The sequence below is a fragment of the Argentina silus genome (genome assembly GCF_951799395.1).
Source record: "Argentina silus genome assembly, chromosome: Y".
Lineage (NCBI taxonomy): Eukaryota > Metazoa > Chordata > Actinopteri > Argentiniformes > Argentinidae > Argentina > Argentina silus.
The window spans coordinates 40,834,309-40,856,028 of record NC_139654.1 but is presented as its reverse complement, the minus strand read 5'-3'; the positions used below and the strand labels follow the sequence as shown (position 1 = coordinate 40,856,028).

Sequence of the window (21,720 nt, the reverse complement as noted above, 5' to 3'; positions counted from 1 at the left end):
TTTAGAATCAACACACTTACTATATGCAGAAGAGACATATTTTGTAGATGGTTCATGTTATAGAGATCATTTAGGAAATCATGCAGGGTACGGCATAGTCAAACAAATAGGGCAGACATTCAGCTGTCCACAACCGTGTTCTGCCCAGTTGGCAGAACTAAGGGCACTGACAGAAGCCTGTAAAATGGGGGAAGGCAAATCAGTGAACATTTTTAATGACTCAGCGTATGCGCATGGAGTCTGTCATCTGTTTGGGGCAGTATGGAAACAGAGAGGCTTTTTGAAAAGTGATGGGTCACCCATACAGCATTGTGAGCAAATTAAGGAACTGATGTCGATTATGATGAAACCAAAACGGTTAGCGATCATCAAATGTCAGGCGCACCAGAAAGGCAATGATTACATTATTCAGGGCAATAATGCTGCTGATGAAGCGGCAAAGCGAGCCTCGAAGTGTGAGGTGGCCGTGTTGGCCCCAATGGTTTTAATAGAACCAATAACGCAGCTAGAGGATATAATACGCATGCAACAGATTGCAGGGCCGTATGAGCAATCCATGTGGCTCCAAAGGGGGGCAAAAGGAGACTCTACAGGATTGTGGAGATTGCATGAGGGTACTATAGTGGCACCTACGGTGCTACTGGGGATTTTGATCGCTGATGCGTATGGTTTTGACCATTGGGCAAGGAGGGAAGTTTTGAGAAAGATAAAACTCCAAGGGTATTGGTCACCCTATTTACAGGCAATGGTAGAAAATGCATTGGCAGAATGCACAGTATGCGCACAAAACAATGTGAGAAAGGAATCAAAACACCCTTAGGACACATACCGGTTCCAGACGGACCATTTAAACATTTGGTAATGGACTATGTAGACAGGATAAAAAAGGTCAATGGAAAAGATACATGCTTGTTGTCATAGATAGATTTAGCAGATGGGTAGAAGCAACGCCATCGGCAGAATTAGGGGCAGGAACAGTGGTTAAATTTGGTTAAAAGTGGTTAAAAACAGGAGAAGTAATACCCAGATTTGGAATACCTAATGAGATTAGCTCAGATAATGGTGCAGCATTTATTCAGAAAACTGTGAAACAAGTCATACAGCAGTTAAGGATAAAGCAAAGATTGAGTTGTGTCTACCATCCACAATCACAAGGAATGGTAGAAAGAATAAATGGTACCCTAAAAACAAAGCTGAATAAGATATGTGCCTTATAATATATACCTTACTAAGGACCACCACTGGAACAACTCCAGATGGAACTAAAGCAGTACATGAAACAACTAACTGAGATACATAAAGTTATATATTCACAGGAAAAAGACTAGCAGCCGGAGCCACCCCTGCCCAATCCGATAACTCCAGGAGACCAGGTGTACATCAAAGTCTTCCGGAGGAAGTGGAACGAGCCAAGGAGAGAGGGACCGTACGAGGTAGTGCGAGCCACCCCCACTGCAATACAAGTCCGAGGGAGTCTAACCTGGTACCACTTGAACCACTGCACCAGGGTCCCGAGGCAAGAAGAAAAAGCAAACCAGAGAAGAAGACGAAGGAACGGGTAAGATCGTACAGGAGCACAGAGGAAATGAAGGAACAGGTACAGAGGCTGAACAGGGGCCGGAAATCCAGCCCCCAGCCGAACGGGAAGGACAGTAGAGCCTGGGGGATCCTGGGGAAGTGACTAGTGATATATAAAGTAATAATACTAATCTATATGCTGTCCCAAATAGAACAGGCCCTGCCTAGAGAATTGAGTCAGGAAGTGAAGCAAACACAGGTTGAAACCAAAAGAGATAGGGACAGAGAATATAAGGTAAATACATTATGGGAACAGGCAAAGCAAAATTATTGGTATAAATGGGGAGAGTTTACAGCCCAGTCAGTAACAGAAGGAGATTGCCTCATGTGTTGTCCATCACCACTTAAAAAAACTACGAGTTGTACCTAACTCACACACATACCAGGCATGTGCACAGTTATATAAAAAGTCCTGTCCCATAGAAGAATCAAAACGACCATATTGTCCAGCCGAATGTTTGGGTATCTTAAGCAACACCAGATACCAACCGTTTTATGATCAAACTTTTAGAGACCAATGCAGAAAAATAGATGTGAGAATAGATGAGAAAAAGAGGGAGATCCCCGGATTCAATTGATTGGAAGCAAAAGTTTGAATGCTTCGACAAACCACTTAACACAACATATGGCACCGCAAACCTGGGGAAATTTAAAGGGGACTGTCACGTCACGTGGCGTATTGTACCTTGGAATATGGAACAACCTAGGCCAAAAGTACCTTATAACCAAGCAATATACCAATGCGACCCGTAAGGTAGTACTTCCCCCTAACATGTTTGAGACAGAAGAAGAAGTATCCAATGAGAGGCGCAGGATAAAACAAGATGAACTGAAACTGTTCTGGACCACTGGTACTGAGATTAGGGGCTCCTGGGGCACCAGGAGGCATACCTCTAATCGATATATATCTTAGCCAGAATGAGCCAGTGGCAGATTACTAGTGGGTATGTGGAGAAGGAAGGCTAATGGCGGCATTACCCGCTGATTGGTCAGGAATATGTGCTAGGGTTCGGAATCGGAATAAATATCATGACTTTAAAATACCTCTCCGCACGTTTTAAAGTTTGATTAGTCTAAATAGCTTGAACGCTGTAGGAGGAGTAGCATACCAAAAAATCGGAAGAATTGGAATAATAATGATAAGAAAAAGAAGAATAAGTATGAGCAATAACAATAGTTAGACTCTCTCTGAACCACTCAATATTTGTTGTGAAACAACACAGCACAAGTCCAAAATGCATGTAGGTGACTAGCAAGCTAGCTAGTTCAAGCTAAAGCTAACAATGCTACCATTGCTACTAACTGACAAATAGTCATGCCATTACCCAGATACATTTGTTGACTGTGTCTACTACTGTAAAATGTAATTAAACGTCACATACCCGCTTCGAAGTCGCTCTCGCTGTCCTCCCAACGGGAGCCCTGCAAAAAAGAAAACAATAACAACAACCTGTCGAAGAAACGGCTGCCCCAGTCCACGCACAGCCAATCCTGAAAAACACGAAGGCATTTTTCAGGCCTTCCTTGCTAATGCTAGTGTCGTAGAATTTAAGTTATAATACTTAAAAATAAAATACCGTTAACCAGAGCTGTTGATTCATTCAAAGACTTTATTCCCGCAGAACATGTAGCTGACCCCGTTATCTCCTCAGTCACCTGTCTTTATAGATTTCACACAGGTTAACGCCTTCTATTCAACGTGTTTCTGATTCCTGTCTACATACACCAATAACATTCAAGAACTACATTTCGTCATCAAGTTGTCTAATCAGGCCTTTTGACTTTGTTTATTACTTAATAGTCTTAGTCTTGAATGTTAGTCTTGGTTGCGATAAAAGTTTCCTCTGCACAGCCTCAGCTTTTAACCCACTAACAAAACGGTCACGGAGTGCATCATTAAGATGTGCACCAAACTCACAATGAGTTGAAAGTTGCTTCAAAGCTACTATGTAATCAGACAGACTCACCGTCTTGTTGATTTTTTTTTTGGAAAACGGAAACGTTCCGCGATGACAAGCGGTTTCGACTTGTAATGCTCACTGAGCGACTCGCTTAGCTCCTCGTAGGTTTGTGTGCTAGGTTTTTCAGGACTAACTAAATTCTTTGCTAAGTCTGTAGGCATCCGCTCCGATTACCGACAGGAACACGCTGACCTTTTTGTCAGTGTCCACCTCGTTTGCGATCATCCACTGTTCCAGTCTTTCCAAGTAAGATTCGAAATCTTCCTGTCCTTCTTTGTATTCAGCTAACGCACCGATTTGGAAACTAGTAGCCTTTAGCTACTTAGCTTCCGTTTGCTAGCCTCTTTCTTTCGAGCTACAAAGTTCGTTTATTGCGTTCTACTTGCTGCAAAGTTGTCTCTCGTCACTGGGATCATCTTTCATTAGATATCCCATCCTCGTCGCCAAATTGTAATATATTTAGAGTTATATATATTCACGGTTTCAATAACGGAGACCGAACATTACGTGGATGCTCGTTTACTGATCAATTTTAAGACAGAGTACAGCGCATGTGCACAACAGCTAAGGACTCTTACACAGCCAATAGGGAAAGCCCTTATTAATACATTGGAAACACAAAGTTGTAATAATGCCAATACATTACAGTGACGTATTTTTGAAAAGTGTTGAAAATACATGTCATGCAATTGTCTTTGCTAGGATTGCGTCTTTCTTGTGCCATTTCCCCAGCAACGTGTGTAAGACTAGAGTGGTAGGTTAGAACAGAGCCAAATAAGGTGTAATTAAGCCATTACAACAACAACAATCAAATGACCACACAAACCTGACATCACTGTCCTGCCCTCCCATCAGGCAGAATATCTAGCATGTGTGTGTGAGTGTTGTACATAGTCAGAAGGTAGTCCTAGATGATGTACCAGGAAGAACGAAACCCAGATAACAATTCCCAAACCTATCACTAGGTAACATAGAGTAGGCCATTAGAACACAAATCCAATAAGTGTTGTTCAATATGCTTAAGCTGGGTAGTTGAGACCTAGTGACTTTGGAGTCTGCTATTGATGTCTGTCAACATGAAATCTGTCAAGAAATCTGCCTTATTTCACTCTATGGGAAATCCCATAGGAATGATTTTCGTCCAGTGGAGAGATAGAAACAGAAATTCAGTAAAGTGTCTTATTGGTCAATAATGGTCTGTAATGAGAGTTGGTGTCATTACAGATTCACACAAAACAAACTCAAGCAGTAGTCAGTCACCATTTCAAGTTATATTTAGTTCAGTTCAGATTAAAATACATGTTCATCTGGGTTTAAAGGTGAGAGCATAAAACCTCTTCTGATAGAGAGGGACTTCAGAAATGTAATTGGATATAGGGCCATCGCAGATTTTGTCCACAGCCACTCCCATGGCAGTCATAAAAAACAATTCAAAAAAACATTGCTAATGCTTATATGTGAAACACCAAATTTCCTGATTCATGGCTCATTCTGAGAATCGGAATCATATACCAGCTATATACTAACTATGTATAACTTTGGTTTGTGGTCTCACTGAGGTCCAGCTCTCCACCCAGGGCACTGCAGAGGGACACAGCACGCCTCACCGCCCCCCTCTCACCTCTCACAGGGACCAGGTACAGGAGCTGCAGGAGGAGGGCTTTGCTGGAGCTGAGGGGAGACAGAGCATACATTGTACAATGAGAAATCCTCCTCATCAGAGATCAGTGTGTCTGTCCTTACGCCAGACGGACTGTGTCTAAGTGGAATAGCTGGTCTAGTCTGGCCTCCTCCACCTCACAGTCTTAGTTAAAGCTAAAGCTAACAATGCTACCACCGTTGCTACTGACGGACTAACAGTCATGCCATTACACAGATGCATTTGTTTACTATGTGTCTACTGTAAAATGTAATTAAACGTGACATACCTACCACCGAGGCATTTCTCAGTACCTTTCGTTGCTAATGCAAATGGCGTAGTAATGCTAGCGCTCAGAAGACCATATCTGAACGATAGTTAGACAACCACTCGATACGTGTTGCTAAAACAACACAGCACAAGTCGAACATGCATGTTGGTGACGAGCAAGCGAGTTAGTTCAAGCTAAAGCTAACAATGCTACCACCGTGACAATTAAACGTGACATACCTGCTTCGAAGTCGCTGTACTCTCAAAAAGAAAACAGGAACAACAACCTGTCGTAGAAATGGCAGTCCGCTATCCATGCACTCCCGCAGCCAAACCTGAAAAACACCGAGGCATTTCTCAGTACCTTTCGTTGCTAATGCTCATGGCTTAGTTATGCTAGCTCTCAGAAAACCAGCGGGTTCTCCTCAATGTAAACATCAACAGAAGTGTGTTGCTGCGTAGCGCTGGATCAACCATTCCATAGAATGCTGCTCATGTTCTATTTCTAGAGGTCACATGGTAACGCATTTTTGAAAAGTCTTTATGATGCATGTCATCTATGATTATTATGAATTATTTTCAAAATGGTGTGTTGCTATGCAACCTTTCAATATAGAACATTAGCAACATTCTATGGAATGTTCAATCCGCTCCAGATAACAACAAACTTCAGTTGATGTTTACATCGACACAAACCAGCTGATTTTCGGAGCAAAACGGGCTGAAAAATGCCTCAGTGTTTTTCAGGTTTTGACTGCGGCCTGCCGTTTTTACTTCCGTGTTTTCTTTTTTGCTGGGTCCGCGATCGTGAAGAGGGAAGCGACGGCAGCGACTTCGGAGAGGGTATGTGACGATAGTTGGACCATATCTGAACGATAGTTAGACAACCACTCGATACGTGTTGCTAAAACAACACGGCACAAGTCGAACATGCATGTTGGTGACGAGCAAGCGAGCTAGTTCAAGCTAAAGCTAACAATGCTACCACCGTTGCTACTGACGGACTAACAGTCATGCCATTACACAGATGCATTTGTTTACCACGTGTCTACTGTAAAATGTAATTAAACGTGACATACCTGCTTCGAAGTCGCTGTACTCTCAACAAGAAAACAGGAACAACAACCTGTCGTAGAAATGGCAGTCCGCTATCCATGCACTCCCGCAGCCAAACCTGCGTTTCTCAGTACCTTTCGTTGCTAATGCTAGTGGCGTAGTAATGCTAGCGCTCAGAAGACTAGCTGGGTCTCGTCAATGTCAACATCATCAGAGGTGTGTTGCTGCGTAGCGCTGGATCAAACATAGAAGGCTGCTCATGTTCTATTTCTAGAGGTCACATGGTAACGCATTTTTGAAAAGTGTTCATGATACATGTCATGCATCATTATTACTCATTATTTTCAAAACGGTGTGTTGCTATGCAACCTTTCAATATAGAACATTAGCAACATTCTATGGAATGTTCAGTCCGCTCCAGATAACAACAGACTTCAGTTGATGTTCACATCGACACAAACCTGCTGATTTTCTGAGCAAAACGGACTGAAAAATGCCTCGGTGATATTCAGGATTGGTAATACCCAGATTTGGAATACCTAATGAGATTAGCTCAGATAATGGTGCAGCATTTATTCAGAAAACTGTGAAACAAGTCATACAGCAGTTAAGGATAAAGCAAAGATTGAGTTGTGTCTACCATCCACAATCACAAGGAATGGTAGAAAGAATAAATGGTACCCTAAAAACAAAGCTGAATAAGATATGTGCCTTATAATATATACCTTACTAAGGACCACCACTGGAACAACTCCAGATGGAACTAAAGCAGTACATGAAACAACTAACTGAGATACATAAAGTTATATATTCACAGGAAAAAGACTAGCAGCCGGAGCCACCCCTGCCCAATCCGATAACTCCAGGAGACCAGGTGTACATCAAAGTCTTCCGAAGATTCATAGAAGAATCAAAACGACCATATTGTCCAGCCGAATGTTTGGGTATCTTAAGCAACACCAGATACCAACCGTTTTATGATCAAACTTTTAGAGACCAATGCAGAAAAATAGATGTGAGAATAGATGAGAAAAAGAGGGAGATCCCCGGATTCAATTGATTGGAAGCAAAAGTTTGAATGCTTCGACAAACCACTTAACACAACATATGGCACCGCAAACCTGGGGAAATTTAAAGGGGACTGTCACGTCACGTGGCGTATTGTACCTTGGAATATGGAACAACCTAGGCCAAAAGTACCTTATAACCAAGCAATATACCAATGCGACCCGTAAGGTAGTACTTCCCCCTAACATGTTTGAGACAGAAGAAGAAGTATCCAATGAGAGGCGCAGGATAAAACAAGATGAACTGAAACTGTTCTGGACCACTGGTACTGAGATTAGGGGCTCCTGGGGCACCAGGAGGCATACCTCTAATCGATATATATCTTAGCCAGAATGAGCCAGTGGCAGATTACTAGTGGGTATGTGGAGAAGGAAGGCTAATGGCGGCATTACCCGCTGATTGGTCAGGAATATGTGCTAGGGTTCGGAATCGGAATAAATATCATGACTTTAAAATACCTCTCCGCACGTTTTAAAGTTTGATTAGTCTAAATAGCTTGAACGCTGTAGGAGGAGTAGCATACCAAAAAATCGGAAGAATTGGAATAATAATGATAAGAAAAAGAAGAATAAGTATGAGCAATAACAATAGTTAGACTCTCTCTGAACCACTCAATATTTGTTGTGAAACAACACAGCACAAGTCCAAAATGCATGTAGGTGACTAGCAAGCTAGCTAGTTCAAGCTAAAGCTAACAATGCTACCATTGCTACTAACTGACAAATAGTCATGCCATTACCCAGATACATTTGTTGACTGTGTCTACTACTGTAAAATGTAATTAAACGTCACATACCCGCTTCGAAGTCGCTCTCGCTGTCCTCCCAACGGGAGCCCTGCAAAAAAGAAAACAATAACAACAACCTGTCGAAGAAACGGCTGCCCCAGTCCACGCACAGCCAATCCTGAAAAACACGAAGGCATTTTTCAGGCCTTCCTTGCTAATGCTAGTGTCGTAGAATTTAAGTTATAATACTTAAAAATAAAATACCGTTAACCAGAGCTGTTGATTCATTCAAAGACTTTATTCCCGCAGAACATGTAGCTGACCCCGTTATCTCCTCAGTCACCTGTCTTTATAGATTTCACACAGGTTAACGCCTTCTATTCAACGTGTTTCTGATTCCTGTCTACATACACCAATAACATTCAAGAACTACATTTCGTCATCAAGTTGTCTAATCAGGCCTTTTGACTTTGTTTATTACTTAATAGTCTTAGTCTTGAATGTTAGTCTTGGTTGCGATAAAAGTTTCCTCTGCACAGCCTCAGCTTTTAACCCACTAACAAAACGGTCACGGAGTGCATCATTAAGATGTGCACCAAACTCACAATGAGTTGAAAGTTGCTTCAAAGCTACTATGTAATCAGACAGACTCACCGTCTTGTTGATTTTTTTTTTGGAAAACGGAAACGTTCCGCGATGACAAGCGGTTTCGACTTGTAATGCTCACTGAGCGACTCGCTTAGCTCCTCGTAGGTTTGTGTGCTAGGTTTTTCAGGACTAACTAAATTCTTTGCTAAGTCTGTAGGCATCCGCTCCGATTACCGACAGGAACACGCTGACCTTTTTGTCAGTGTCCACCTCGTTTGCGATCATCCACTGTTCCAGTCTTTCCAAGTAAGATTCGAAATCTTCCTGTCCTTCTTTGTATTCAGCTAACGCACCGATTTGGAAACTAGTAGCCTTTAGCTACTTAGCTTCCGTTTGCTAGCCTCTTTCTTTCGAGCTACAAAGTTCGTTTATTGCGTTCTACTTGCTGCAAAGTTGTCTCTCGTCACTGGGATCATCTTTCATTAGATATCCCATCCTCGTCGCCAAATTGTAATATATTTAGAGTTATATATATTCACGGTTTCAATAACGGAGACCGAACATTACGTGGATGCTCGTTTACTGATCAATTTTAAGACAGAGTACAGCGCATGTGCACAACAGCTAAGGACTCTTACACAGCCAATAGGGAAAGCCCTTATTAATACATTGGAAACACAAAGTTGTAATAATGCCAATACATTACAGTGACGTATTTTTGAAAAGTGTTGAAAATACATGTCATGCAATTGTCTTTGCTAGGATTGCGTCTTTCTTGTGCCATTTCCCCAGCAACGTGTGTAAGACTAGAGTGGTAGGTTAGAACAGAGCCAAATAAGGTGTAATTAAGCCATTACAACAACAACAATCAAATGACCACACAAACCTGACATCACTGTCCTGCCCTCCCATCAGGCAGAATATCTAGCATGTGTGTGTGAGTGTTGTACATAGTCAGAAGGTAGTCCTAGATGATGTACCAGGAAGAACGAAACCCAGATAACAATTCCCAAACCTATCACTAGGTAACATAGAGTAGGCCATTAGAACACAAATCCAATAAGTGTTGTTCAATATGCTTAAGCTGGGTAGTTGAGACCTAGTGACTTTGGAGTCTGCTATTGATGTCTGTCAACATGAAATCTGTCAAGAAATCTGCCTTATTTCACTCTATGGGAAATCCCATAGGAATGATTTTCGTCCAGTGGAGAGATAGAAACAGAAATTCAGTAAAGTGTCTTATTGGTCAATAATGGTCTGTAATGAGAGTTGGTGTCATTACAGATTCACACAAAACAAACTCAAGCAGTAGTCAGTCACCATTTCAAGTTATATTTAGTTCAGTTCAGATTAAAATACATGTTCATCTGGGTTTAAAGGTGAGAGCATAAAACCTCTTCTGATAGAGAGGGACTTCAGAAATGTAATTGGATATAGGGCCATCGCAGATTTTGTCCACAGCCACTCCCATGGCAGTCATAAAAAACAATTCAAAAAAACATTGCTAATGCTTATATGTGAAACACCAAATTTCCTGATTCATGGCTCATTCTGAGAATCGGAATCATATACCAGCTATATACTAACTATGTATAACTTTGGTTTGTGGTCTCACTGAGGTCCAGCTCTCCACCCAGGGCACTGCAGAGGGACACAGCACGCCTCACCGCCCCCCTCTCACCTCTCACAGGGACCAGGTACAGGAGCTGCAGGAGGAGGGCTTTGCTGGAGCTGAGGGGAGACAGAGCATACATTGTACAATGAGAAATCCTCCTCATCAGAGATCAGTGTGTCTGTCCTTACGCCAGACGGACTGTGTCTAAGTGGAATAGCTGGTCTAGTCTGGCCTCCTCCACCTCACAGTCTTAGTTAAAGCTAAAGCTAACAATGCTACCACCGTTGCTACTGACGGACTAACAGTCATGCCATTACACAGATGCATTTGTTTACTATGTGTCTACTGTAAAATGTAATTAAACGTGACATACCTACCACCGAGGCATTTCTCAGTACCTTTCGTTGCTAATGCAAATGGCGTAGTAATGCTAGCGCTCAGAAGACCATATCTGAACGATAGTTAGACAACCACTCGATACGTGTTGCTAAAACAACACAGCACAAGTCGAACATGCATGTTGGTGACGAGCAAGCGAGTTAGTTCAAGCTAAAGCTAACAATGCTACCACCGTGACAATTAAACGTGACATACCTGCTTCGAAGTCGCTGTACTCTCAAAAAGAAAACAGGAACAACAACCTGTCGTAGAAATGGCAGTCCGCTATCCATGCACTCCCGCAGCCAAACCTGAAAAACACCGAGGCATTTCTCAGTACCTTTCGTTGCTAATGCTCATGGCTTAGTTATGCTAGCTCTCAGAAAACCAGCGGGTTCTCCTCAATGTAAACATCAACAGAAGTGTGTTGCTGCGTAGCGCTGGATCAACCATTCCATAGAATGCTGCTCATGTTCTATTTCTAGAGGTCACATGGTAACGCATTTTTGAAAAGTCTTTATGATGCATGTCATCTATGATTATTATGAATTATTTTCAAAATGGTGTGTTGCTATGCAACCTTTCAATATAGAACATTAGCAACATTCTATGGAATGTTCAATCCGCTCCAGATAACAACAAACTTCAGTTGATGTTTACATCGACACAAACCAGCTGATTTTCGGAGCAAAACGGGCTGAAAAATGCCTCAGTGTTTTTCAGGTTTTGACTGCGGCCTGCCGTTTTTACTTCCGTGTTTTCTTTTTTGCTGGGTCCGCGATCGTGAAGAGGGAAGCGACGGCAGCGACTTCGGAGAGGGTATGTGACGATAGTTGGACCATATCTGAACGATAGTTAGACAACCACTCGATACGTGTTGCTAAAACAACACGGCACAAGTCGAACATGCATGTTGGTGACGAGCAAGCGAGCTAGTTCAAGCTAAAGCTAACAATGCTACCACCGTTGCTACTGACGGACTAACAGTCATGCCATTACACAGATGCATTTGTTTACCACGTGTCTACTGTAAAATGTAATTAAACGTGACATACCTGCTTCGAAGTCGCTGTACTCTCAACAAGAAAACAGGAACAACAACCTGTCGTAGAAATGGCAGTCCGCTATCCATGCACTCCCGCAGCCAAACCTGCGTTTCTCAGTACCTTTCGTTGCTAATGCTAGTGGCGTAGTAATGCTAGCGCTCAGAAGACTAGCTGGGTCTCGTCAATGTCAACATCATCAGAGGTGTGTTGCTGCGTAGCGCTGGATCAAACATAGAAGGCTGCTCATGTTCTATTTCTAGAGGTCACATGGTAACGCATTTTTGAAAAGTGTTCATGATACATGTCATGCATCATTATTACTCATTATTTTCAAAACGGTGTGTTGCTATGCAACCTTTCAATATAGAACATTAGCAACATTCTATGGAATGTTCAGTCCGCTCCAGATAACAACAGACTTCAGTTGATGTTCACATCGACACAAACCTGCTGATTTTCTGAGCAAAACGGACTGAAAAATGCCTCGGTGATATTCAGGATTGGCTGCGCGAGTGCTGGACTGCGGTCTGCCGTCTCTACGACGGGTTGTTCGTGTTTTCTTTTTTGCAAGGTTCGCGATCGTGAAGAGGAAAGCGACAGCGACTTTGAAGAGGGTTAGGGTTAGGGTTAGGGTTAGGGTTAGGGTTAGGGTATGTGACATTTAATTACATTTTACAGGAGACACATATCTCACAAATTGTGTGTGCAATGATTATTTTGCCAGTTAGAAGCAATGATAGCATTGTTAGCTGCTAGGTGGCTAAGTAACCCGTTGACAGTGTCTAAGGGCGTTGCTAAGAGTTACCTTTAGCTTGAACTAGCTAGCTTGCTAGCCACCTCCATGCATTTTAGCTAAAGAGATGTGTGTATGTGTGTGTGTTGTGAGTAGCAGACAGACATCTCTGTGGTGAATACCGTCCTGCGTATGGGACCGGATGGGCAGCTGTCCTCCACTGCGTGGTCGGGGGCTGACTCTTTCTCCACACCCGCTCAGCAGCAGTACACTGATCCTGAGCCACAGGGCCAGAACTGCTATGAGGTCAAACTTAACACTTAAGCCTTTACCATATTATCACGCCTTTACCATATTATCACTTAGTAACTCCACCGGTTTACATGCGTCATTCTCTCCCATAGCCTCTATTTGACCACCAAGAGGACTGAGGACATTGCCCTGAGGGTCACCACCCTACGCCAGGCCTTCACAGTGAGTCAACCACCCTTTCTCTGTGCTTTCTCTCTTCTGTCTTCTGTCAGATGGTGTTTCACTATTTTTTCCCCCTTTACCAGACCCTGCGCAGTTCCACCCAGAGCAAGAACCAGCTGTACGTGGCTGGGAAGGTCCTGCTGGGAGCACTGGTTCAGGCCAATCACAAGGTAAGACATTGGCTTCCTCCAACAGAGTGAATTATCAAGAGAAAATGTAACAACCGTTTACTGACATTGTCTCTCTTGTTCTGTATAGGACGAGGCACAGTTCATCCGTGCCTATGATGACCTTGTTGGGTACCTGAGTGATCCCTCCAAACAGGGTGACATTGAGATGGAGCTGGCAGAACATCAGGTTAGTTCATTCACTTCAGTAGTCTCACATTGATTACCTGTGCCTGTATTGGGTCCTTCTTTTTAATATCATTGCTATTTTGTTGTAAATGTTTTTGTCTTTTGTTAGATTAGCCATGTCAACCTCATAGACATCCTCTATGAGCTGGTTCTGTTTGGGGTGATGGTGGGGAGGCCCCTGGTGGTGGTGAGTACTGTTCTTATACTGAAGACTGTTACAGGGTGACTTTGTTGACAAGTTCATATGACTCTCTGCTCTCTCCTCCTATGTTTGCTGTTAGCAACCTGGTGGTTTTGTGGAGCGTCTGTACTCTCTCCTACACTCCTGCCTGCCTGCCAGCAACATGAAACCAGAGGCTGAGCGATGCCTGCTGCACCTGAAGGTACAGACAAGTTCTGATGTTGTTACTGTTCCTTCTCTCTAGTATTTAGCATCCAATCTATTGTTCAGTTTAAATGAGTACTGTGAACTAGCAGTAACTCAGAGCCTTACCTCAGGGCGGGCTGATGATGCTTCTGGACGACATGTTTGGTCAGGAGGTTCCCTGGTACTTCAACACGGAGTCTCTGGTCGTTGGAGTCTCGAGCCTCCTGGAGCACCACCTTCAGCTTCTCATGGCGTCCTTCTGAGGGGGCACACACACACACACACACACACACACGCTATTAAGTAATCGGAATAAGTCATTTTAAATGATTGGAAGTAATTTTATTCTTACCACTAAAGTTGCACTCCCCCTCCCCCTCTCTTTCTCTTTTTTTCTGTCTTTCTTTTTTAGGAATTCCACAGGGTCAAACTCCATCAGTAACCGCAAAGGATACTTCAGTGAAATCCAATAAGTATTCTAGTTAAAGTTTAAATAATAACCTCACATGCCTTCTTGTTATGTCCCCCCCTCTCTCCCTTTCCCCTCTCTCTCTCTGATATGCAGGGCCACAGGAGTCTCATTGTCTTTACTTACAGACACTTATTACATATATTTGCAAATAAATGAGTGATGGAGTATCTCAAATTGATTTAATGTCTGTGTTTTCTTTTCTTTTGGTGACACTTAACACTAAGGTTTCCTTTTATAATGGGTTTATAATTCAGTTTGCACATTATAAGCATGTGTTGCATTTATAGCATTAGTAACAGTGCAGCCACATATTTTCAAATTATTTGAATTGTCACTATCTATGAATGAATCATTAAAGAGAAGCTACGGGATATGGCAATAACTATTTCTGTATTATTTAACCTCTTATTTTGTGTCTGAATTATCAATGCATAGTTTGTACAAATATAATCAATTGAATCACTGTTTTATCTCATTCAGCCACAGACTCCCTAGTTTATCATCGCCAACTTTAGAAGCAGCATTACTGTTAAGTGTGTCGATGTCACTGGTCTACGTGGAATCCACACACATACGCACCACACTGAGGGCATGTAACAGGGACCCGTTTCCAACTCATTAGCGCTACGTTGAGAACTGTAGGCTGAGATTATAGAAATTATCTCGTAGAATCACTTTAATAGTCAAGAAACTACTCAGGAATCATACCACAATTAAACTTGAAAAAGTTTAAGACTGCGTAAAGAAGGAGAAAAATATCTTTCTTAAAGATCAGATTTTAGTAAATAGATATTATTGCACAAAATTGGGCTATAAGAATCTCAAAGACAGAATCAAACATTTCACTCTCTATAGTAGTGATTTTGGTGTCTAGTGTCAGAGGAACATATTTCATCCCCACATTAAGTAAACACAAATAAACTAATTCATATGTAATGTCCTCCAACTTTCCATCAAGAATAAAGACACACTGTGTACTGTGTACCAGTATAGTAACACTACTACTAGAATATATAGACTTGCAATGGAATTTGGCCTTGGAGGGCTTCAGGTCCTAGGCCCCCCATTCCCTAGCATCTGATTTCATGTCTCTGCATTGTGTACTGGTTATGGCATGGTACCACTAGGTGAAAGGTCGAGAGGCACATAGAATATTGTACAATTCCAACAGTCCCCTCTTTGATTATTTTAAACAAAGTATAATAATCAAGAATTACCAAAATGAATAATAAAAACATGAAAAAATATAAAAGTAACAATAGGAAATATAAAAGAACCACTTTCCTCATCTTACTAGTGAGTGAGATCTGCTTGTCCTATTTTACACATACAATACGTTGAGTTGACACCATGAGCATCATGTACAGGACTGAGTGAGCGCTGCAAAACATGTTTGTCTACTGATGCTGTATCTTGAACCGTCATCTGCGTTTAACTCACTCACCGCCAAAGAATTCCGGTACACTCACCACCTGGAGTGCCAAGTGTTTTATGTGGTATTCACCTAGCAATAATACTTGGATTGGCTACAAAATGAAGTCGCCCTTGGTGCTCTAGAATGTTGACAATTTGGCGCAAACAACGCTTAGGTTGTGGGTTATATTTCTGCTGGGACCATACATACTGAAAAAAGTATGCACTCACTGCAATGTAAGTCGCTTTGGATAAAAGCGGTAGCTAAATTGCATATATTATTATATATTAGTCTCATTTCCCAATATTTCTCGTGATTACGTAGTACCATTAGCCAATTTATCCATCTCCTCTGCCAAAGTCCTGATATCAGTCAGGGCATAGTAAACACCTACAGGAGCTACAACAGAGAGAAGAAAATGTTGAATACCTGTAGTGTGAGACAGTTTGAATATTACATCAGTCTTAAGTAAACGTCTAGTGTACTGTCCTCCTTCAAGTGTATCTAACCAAAATTAGACAGCCACAAACAGAAAATAAATTAGACAGCCCAAAAATTAGACAGACACGCAAACACAAAATAAATATAACATTGAGTGCTAAAAACAACGCATTAAATGCAGAGCAGAAGAATTAGTGCTATTGACAATTGTCGTTGCTAGGATTGCGTCTTTCTTGTGCCATTTCCCTAGATTCACATGACCGTACCTGTTTTCAATTAGTGGCATTTTGGTTAATAAAATGGAGAGCACGCTCCGAAGTTAGCTCTGGCTTCAGTCTCCGTTATTAAAACCCAACACCTATCACAGAGTTAGAGTAGTAACATAGAGTAGGCCATTAGAACACAAATAAATAAGTGTTGTTCAATATGCTTCAGCTGGGTAGTTGAGACCTAGTGACTTTGGAGTCTGCTATTGATGTCTGTCAACATGAAATCTGTCAAGAAATCTGCCCTAATTCACTCTATGAGAAATCCCATAGGAATGATTTTCGTCCTGTGGAGAGATAGAAATAGAAATGTAGTAAAGTGTCTTATTGGTCAATAATGGTCTGTAATGAGAGTTGGTGTCATTACAGATTCACACAAAACAAACTCAAGCAGTAGTCAATCACCATTTCAAGTTATATTTAATAGACTAGGACAGTTCAGATTAAAATACATGTTCATCTGGGTTTAAAGATGAGAACATAAAACCTCTTCTGATAGAGAGGGACTTCAAAAATGTAATTGGATATAGGGCCATTGCAGATTTTGTCCACAGCCACTCCCCCATGGCAGTCATTAAAAAACAATTTAAAAAAACATTGCTAATTATGTGAAACACCAAATTTCCTGATTCATGGCTCATTCTGAGAATTGGAATCATATACCAGCTATATACTAACTATGTATAACTTTGGTTTGTAGTCTCACTGAGGTCCAGCTCTCCACCAAGGGCACTGCAGAGGGACACAGCACGCCTCACCGCCCCCCTCTCACCTCCCACAGGGACCAGGTACCGGAGCTGCAGGAGGAGGGCTTTACTGGAGCTGAGGGGAGACAGAGGAGGGAGCGTACATTGTACAATGAGAAATCCTCCTCCCTCCTCCTCATCAGAGATCAGTGTGTCTGTCCTTACCCCAGACGGACTGTGTCTAAGTGGGATGAGCTCTGTGCTGTGTCCCTCTGCTCCTATGCTGACAGGTCCACAAAGGAGGAGCAGGAGAAATCCAGCCTGTGCTGCAGAGCTCTGAGCTGCTCTGCTGCTGCCCCCTGCTGGATGTGTGAGGCAGTGCAGCAGTGGAGGAACCTCAGCAGCAGCCTCCTGTCAACACTGCAGCAAGGGATACAGGGTCAGCTGTACCTGGTGGAAGACCTCGTTGATGAAGATGATGTTGTCCCGCCAGCCGGACAGCGTGCTGCTGTTGGAGTGGCTCTTCTCTGGCTCGGCAGGCCCGTTGGGCTCCCCCTCCTCTCCAGTCCTTCTCCTTCCCCTGGAGAATTGCACAACTTTTTTTTATAGATTGGTGTTACAAATTCTTTAGCTGAGTAGTTTTACTGAGTTAATACCTATGTCTGATCTAAATTTCATGTGAATGGCTGCAATGGAAATATGTTGAATTAAACATTTGTTGATGTGTTGAATACTTATTTTCCCCCACTGTATATACACACTCACTGAGCACGTTATTAGGAACACTATACTATACTCGGTAGGGCCTCCCTTTGCTCTGAAAACAGCCTCAATTCTTTGTGGCATTGATTCCACAAGATGTTTATAACATTTCTTTGACTTTCTGGTCCATGATGACATGATTGCATCACGCGATTGCTGTAGATTTTTCAGGTGCACTTCCAAGCTGTGAATCTCCCGTTCTACCACATCCCGAAAGGTGTTCTATTTGATTCAGATCTGGTGGCTGGGAAGGCCACTGAAGAACACAGAACTCATTGTTATGTTTCTGAAACCAGTTTGAGACGACTTTTGCTTTGCGACATGGTGCATTATCATGCTGGAAGTAGCCATTAGAAGATGGGTAAATTGTGGGCATGAAGGCATGCACATGGTCAGCAACAATACTCAAATAACCTATACTAATCTTTACTTTGCTACAGCCATCGCTGGCTGACATTGTCATTCACTGCCATCAACGGAAATCAATGTTTCCCACATTATATTTCATGCCAACGTCAATCAAAAGTAACCTCAAACCAAGTACTGTAACAAAGTGATGAAGGCTTATCAAAGGTTACAGATGCATAGTCTTGAACCAAAATAAGAAAAACATACAATAATGATTGAATGGGTGGACTATGGCTTTAAAAGACCCAGAAAACAACCAAAATATCGTATGATGAAAAGAAAGAGATTCCCCAGACTGATGAAGAATAATGGACAGATGCCAAAAATAGAAATGAGACATTTTTTTTAATATACTGTGAAGAGGAGGTGAAAGTAATAAAGGGAGTGGAGAAAACAAGGGAACAAAGCTTTAGTCACAGTGAAAAGGTAATTAGTGAACAGGAGAGAAGTGCCATCACACTTACTTGAGATTTTTTGATCATTTTGAGTTATAATTCTAGTGTTTCTTTTTTGTTCATCTGGTTCACTTTCTTACCTCTGTATCTATCTACAGTTTTCCCGTCTTTTCCAAGGGTAAACAGACCCGAGTTCAATACCCAACAGCCACACTTGGCAGATTAGACAGCGAACACAATGCAAAGGTGGGCTAATGGAAAACTGTTTTGATAGATTCAACAGTTTAGATTGTAGATTCATTGATAGGTTGGTTGATTGATTTACATTGAGCAGGACCTCTCCCTTTATGTTCCTTCCTCAGATGTCTATCCACAGCTGGGCAATGGTAATTTGCTGAAATGAACTGTGTATTAACAGTCAGGAGAATTCAAAAGGTAAAAAACCAAGTCACCAGCGTGGCTGCGGGGCTGAAGCCAGATTTATTTTGAATGGCCAAACCTGAATAAAGTATTCATTCAGTAAGACGAGTTATGGTTTAGAATGTTTGTAGAGCGCACACATACACTCACCGGCTTCTTTATTAGGTACACCTTGCTAGTACCGGGTTGGAATCCCTTTTGCCTTCAGAACTGCCTTAATTCTTTGTGGTATAGATTCAACAAGGTGCTGGAAACATTCCTCAGAGATTTTGGTCCATATTGACATGATAGCATCACGCAGTTGCTGCAGATTTGTAGGCTGCACCTCCATGATGTGAATCTCCCGTTTCACCACATCCCAAAGGTGCTCGATTGAATTGAGATCTGGTGGCTGTGGAGGCCATTGGAGTACAGTGTCACTCATTGTCATGTTCAAGAAACCAGTTTGAGATGATTTGAGCTTTGTGACATGGCACGTTATCCTGCTGGAAGTAGCCATCAGAAGATGGGTACACTGTGGTCATAAAGGGATGGACATGGTCAGCAGCAATACTCAGGTAGGCTGTGGCGACAAAGAAAGAAACAAACTTGTTCTGTCCTCATACATAGCTGAACACCTCTAAACACCTCCCAAGAGTCTGGAGACAGAATGTCAGTCTGACTTCAGGTTTATTGACTTAGAAAGAGTGAAACTGAGAAAGAGAAACAATAATCAATGATATGGTTTCACATCCACACATTGCCTTGCCATACATCACAGAGATGATCTAACAAAGAAATAGCGACATATAGCTACAATGTGTTGTATTAACATTGAAATATAGTATCCTCTCTTAGCTAACATAACCAAGAATACCCAATGTGTTCTTATATAATGCTAGTATGGTCTCACATGAAGAAATAAAAGGTAAGTTTACATAATCACCATGAAAGCCAATAGTACAAGCTAAACTAGCATCTTCCACAACACAAACACTTGTCTACAGTGGGATATTACTGATAGTCCTTTCGGTCCCTGCACTGATGGACACTATAAAGAATTATGGAGAACTCTCTGGTTATCAAATCAACCAATCAAAATCAGAGGCAATGATGTTAGTTGGACAATGGCCAATTCAAATGTCAGGAAGGCTTGATTTCCACTGGTCTCAAGGATTTAGATACTTGGGAATTACTATAACAACTGACCTATCAAAATTGTTTAAAGCCAACTATGGGAAATTGATGGGCCACATAAAAGGGGACCTTACAAGATGGGAAATTCTACCACTCAAGAATAGAAACGATAAGAATGAAGATTTTGCCAAGATTGCTTTTTCTCTTCCAATCACTACCTATCTATGTTCCTGCTTCCACCTTTACTATATTGGATAAATGGCTGTCCAAGTTTATTTGGCAAAGCAAGCGACCCAGACTTAAATTTAAAAGACTACTCTGCCCAAAAGACAGGGGAGGCCTGGACTTACCTAGCCTGAAAAAATATTATTGGGCAGCCCAACTCAGATCAATGATTGCTTGGATATCCCAAGACACTGACACTATATGGGTGGGAATGGAACAGAGTGAATGCCCAAATTTGCCTTTAGATTCAAAACCATTCTTAAACCAAGACATATGGGGGAAAAAGAAAATTGCTAATGTATGGAGCAAGAACACCTTAAAAATATGGTCAATCTTGAGGAAAAAACTACAACTTCCCATGACCATTTCCAGAGCTATAATGATAGCAAACAACTGTGAGTTCTCTCCATCTAGGCTGGACAAGGGATTCCTAAAATGGAAGGAAAGGGGTTTAGTGGTTTTGGACCAGCTGTTTGACGGAGCAGTCCTAAAATCATTTGAACAGCTCAAAGAGGAATATGATTTACCAAACCAAGACTTCTTTAGGTACTTACAAATTAGACACTATCTACAAAGTCATAAAGTCTGTTCCTTACCAACAAAATTGGAACACCTCTTCATATCAACAACTAAAGGAATAGTGAAGACAAAGTTCATATCACATATTTACAAGATATTGCAGGAAGAGTTAAAAGAAGATAACTTAGATATTAAAGAAAAATGGGAACTAGAAATGAACACAATAATCCCAGATGAGCAATGGGAGACTTCATGCAGACAGGGACATAGGATATCCAGTAGTCCAAACTGGAAGGAATTTGGATGGAAAATGAAAATGAGATACTTTAGAACTCCACTTATAACATCAAAATGGAGCAACACCTCAGATCATTGCTGGAGGGGTTGTGACTTGGTGGGAGATCACACACATATATTTTGGGACTGCCCAAAGATATCAGAATACTGGCAAAATGTACAAAAAGAAATAAAAAAATGTCTCCATATAGATTTACCTCTTAAACCATTACACTTTATACTAGGGGTACTGCCAACTGATCTTGAAGAGAACAGTCAAACATACTTGCTGAGAATCCTCTTTTTAATAGCGAATAAGGTAATCACAGCCTCCTGGCTGAGGCCACACCCTCCAACAATTACACAATGGAGGGAAAGAATCCAAAACGTTTACAACATGGAATATACAACAGCATTATTACAACTGAAAGTAGATGTATTCCTAAATAAATGGTCATCCATTG

At 41.7% G+C, this 21,720-nt stretch overlaps 1 pseudogene across 1 annotated transcript in view; it reads left to right on the top strand.

Annotated features, from left to right (window-relative positions):
• The window catches only part of LOC310824124 (cytochrome P450 3A27-like), a 156,176-nt pseudogene extending 135,238 nt beyond the window's left edge, over window positions 1-20,938 (top strand). Inside the window, exon 5 of the transcript in view lies at window positions 20,876-20,938. The product of the transcript in view is annotated as a cytochrome P450 3A27-like (transcript). The remainder of the gene's footprint in view (window positions 1-20,875) is intronic.
• The last annotated feature ends 782 nt before the right edge of the window (window positions 20,939-21,720 follow it).